Genomic DNA, 4,365 nt, shown 5'->3' with positions numbered 1-4,365 from the left:
CCTAACCTAATGATAAGACACAAATAAATGGATTGAAAAAAGTATTTGAATAAACTAAACACATGCCTCAAACTCTAATTTCGAATCCTGATGTCTTTGCAACCTGTTGTCTTAGACCTTTAATATTTTAAGCTATGAATTCTGTTGGATCAAGAAGGGTCATCATATATTTAGATATCTAAGGTTTAAATTATCAGGATGCAAAGATATATGCAATAAAAAAACTTTGTGTTAACATTTTAAAATGTGTTTTATTTTTAAAATTGGTATATTTTGCGTCATATATTTCGGTAAATAATTATAGAATATTTATTAATTTTTAGAGGTTTCTTTATTATTTATATTATGCATTAACTACTTATAGAAAGTGCAGAGCAGAATATTTATCGCATATGTGCAAATAGAAAGTAGAGGGTTTGGACATTCACAAATAACATATGAAAATTAACCAACGTAAGTTATAGATTTAATTTCATTTAATTATTGAAACGGAAATTTTGTTTTTGTGAAGGAAGTTTTCTAAAGAATTCTCGACTAGAAAGAAAAGAATATATTTTTCTAATCATTATCTTAATAAACTTTTAATGCATTACTGGTAAACGATCTAGAATTGAAAAATATATCAAAATTGCAAAATGATAAAAAATTTGCGAACAATGATTATACCTAACATTATTGAACATTAACGAACAGTTACACACGGTAACGAACAATAACGAACAATAACACCAATAATAAACAATAATGAACAATAAAGAACGGTAACGAACACAAACAAAAAGTAACAAATAGCTGAACGAAAAATAACAAACAATAACGGACATTAACTGTTCCCAGACCTAAGTAATACTAGAGTAGTAGTACACATATTTTTATGTAAGCATGACATGTTATTTATAGAAATAATTAATCACCTTCCATGGACATTTTCTTTTCAATAAAAACACTTTCATGCTGGGTACATAAATTATTCGCCAGGTAATACTTGCCATTATTACACAGATTTTGCAATATTACACAGATTTTGCAATATTTTTCCAAATATTTAAACTATACAGACCTCTTTAAGAGAGATAATAAAAACAAAAAATCGCAGCAATGCAGTTCAAAACTAAGTCAGAAACAACAACAAAAAAATTTAAATAAATTAAAAATTTTTTGAATTGCAAACGTACTTGAGGTTGTGGAGGATTGAACATATGACAAATGTGAAATTTCCAATATTTTAGATTGTAATATTATAAAAAAAAACATTTTTTGACTTCAGTAAAATAATGTTTTTCGCATTTTTTAGATTTCCAGCAAAGTGGCTGCTCGCGATTTTCGTAATTTTTTTCTCGCGTTTTTTATATTATATTTGCGTAGAATTTCACACAAAATTAACAATTTGGGTAAACAATTTTTTACACAAGGAAGAGAAAATATATAAAAAATTTTGCCTGCAATAGTCATAAGATGTTGTTTTCGCCAGAAATCCGACCCACCTGATTAGGATATTCAATCTATTTATGGAATGTGCATTATCCCGATTATTATTTGGCTAAACTATACAATTTACATAATATATAGAATTTACATTATCCCGATTATTATTCGGCTAAACTGAACAATTTACATAATATATGGAATGTACATTCTCCCGATTATTATTCGGCTAAACTGAACAATTTACATAATATATGGAATGTACATTATCCCGATTATTATTCGGCTAAACTATACAATTCACATAATATATAGAATTTACATTATCCCGATTATTATTCGGCTAAACTACACAATTTACATAATATATGGAATGTGCATTATCCGGATTATTATCCGGCTAAACTAAACAATTTACATAATATATGGAATGTACATTATCCAAATTATTATTCGGCTAAACTCCACAATTTACATAATATATGGAATGTGCATTTTCCCGATTATTATTCGGCTAAACTGAACAATTTACATAATATATGGAATGTACATTATCCCGATTATTATTCGGCTAAACTACACAATTTACATAATATATGGAATGTACATTATCCCGATTATTATTCGGCTAAACTACACAATTTACATAATATATGGAATGTACATTATCCAAATTATTCAATCATTCCTGAGATTTTGAATATTATAATGATATTTTGGTTGGTTTAGAAACAGTGTAAAATTTGCGTCCCCAGTTGACAGTGAACCTAAGTCTATGGACAGTGATCAGCTCGATTTTCTTGCTTTAAACAAGGAATATTCTTTAATAAAAGATATAGCCGGTCATGCTCTTGGTTAAAGGGAACCAACTCAATGAGTTATTAAAATTTAGAGAAAATATGGAAGAAAGGAAGAATGGAAATAAAAAAAATTGAAAAAAAACAGAAGGAAAGAGGAAAATATTAGACGATTAAAAAATAATAAGGGAATAAGGTCGGAACATAATTGGGAAAATATAGAAGAATGGAAAAGTAGGATAAAGTAGGAGGAAGGGCAAATTAGGAGAAACTTTAAGGAGGAGAAAAATTAGGAAAAAATAGGGAAAATAAGAGAATATATCAGGAAGCAGGAAAAGTAAGAGAAGGTAAGTGGAAGGGGAAACAGTGGAGAAGGTACGGACAATTAATATGAGAATGGAGGAATGAAAGAAAAGAAGGGGAAGGTTGCTGGAAAACGGAATTATTTTAAAAAGCAAAAAAAGATAAAAGAAAAATTGCTCCTCTTTCTCTTGGATAAGTGTTATCGACACTAAGTAAGCAAGGTAGGCTTGAAGAAGATATGTTCAGTAATTAAGGATTATAGGATTATAGAGTAAAGGAGTAAATAAGTAGTTTTTAGTCGGGGGGGACCTCTACCCTACTCATCTTCATTCGTCTCTCTTACCCCTAAGCTTAACCCTAATTACCCCCCTCCCTCCCTCCATTCCCCGTCTTTTCTTTTTTAAAGAATATCTATGATCAGAACGTTTATGAAAATCATCTGCAAGAGAGAGAAACCGTTCTAAGGTAGGAAAAAAATATATTTTGCATTGTTAATCTTTAAAATGACATGAAGAAATAATTGTGATCTATATTTATTAAAGTGCTTGCACAATTCACAATAATCAAGATGGAAAATATGGATAGGGTTAAAGGGTTTCACTGTGAATCCGACATGCCCCACTTTCATTTGAGGATCACTGGAAATAAGATTATCATATATCAACATCTACACTAAAACTTCTAAACCTCTCCTCCATATGATGAACAACTTGACAGGCCTATAAACAGGTTCCCATAGAAAAAGGTTGGGATGAACCTCGTCAAGTTTACCAGAATATCCCCAAGATGGTGTGCCTGCAGAATGTTTCAAAGGAAAAATATTGTGACAAGCCTAGACAAGAATGGGCCAAGAGAAGAGTGGCCTGAGGTTCTCAGAGGGTATATTGAATATATCTCTGTAAAAGAATGCAACTCTGGCAATGTTCCTGTATGCAGCCCTGTACCTCGTGAACACTGTCGTGATGTTCCAGGACAGATTTCTAAATAGGTTCCTAGACACAAATGCTACAGTAAATCAAGAGAGGTCTGTTATCAGGTGTACCCAGGAAGTAATGTATTCAAGTTACAACAGAAACCAAGAATGGAATATATGAAGATGTGGAGTTGCTGGAAATAAAGAAGTATGTAGAAAATAAGGGATAAATAGCCCTAATTTTCAACACTCAAGACCCCCCCCCCCCCCAAATTTTGCAGCAAATATCGTAGCAATCCATATTTGTTAACCTGAACATACATAGATATATTACGTTTTACAAGTAAGGCATTTACTACATACCATGTTCAATAAAGTATCTCTACCATGCTCCATAAAGTGTTAATACCATGCTCCATACCATGCTCCATAAAGCAACTATATCATGCTCCATAAAGCATCTATACCATGCTCCATAAAGCAACTATACCATGCTCCATAAAGCAACTATACCATGCTCCATAACGTATCTATACCATGCTCCATAAAGTATCAATACCATGCTGCATACCATGCTCCATCAAGCAACTATACCATGATCCATAAAGCATCTATACCATGCTCCATAAAGCAACTATACCATGCTCCATAAAGCAACTATACCATGCTCCATAAAGCATCTATACCATGCTCAATGAAGCAACTATACCATGCTCAATAAAGCATTTACACCATGCTCCATGTTTAGAGGCTCTCTGCAGATGACTGGTGTCCGAGGGAGTGCTAATCAACTGATGCTAGAGAATAGAGCTCCTAAAGGAATTTTACATTTAACAATTTATTTAGTTTGAGTTTGAGTAAATTGGAGATCAAACAAATTTTGTTCGAACATTCCTTGGATTAGCTATGGTTTCTGTTTGCAGGCAA

This window comes from Eurytemora carolleeae, unplaced genomic scaffold (genome assembly GCF_000591075.1).
Source record: "Eurytemora carolleeae unplaced genomic scaffold, Eaff_2.0 scaffold1812, whole genome shotgun sequence".
Taxonomy (NCBI): Eukaryota; Metazoa; Arthropoda; class Copepoda; order Calanoida; family Temoridae; genus Eurytemora; species Eurytemora carolleeae.
The sequence above is the reverse complement of the archived record's forward strand: the minus strand, read 5'-3'. Positions refer to the sequence as shown.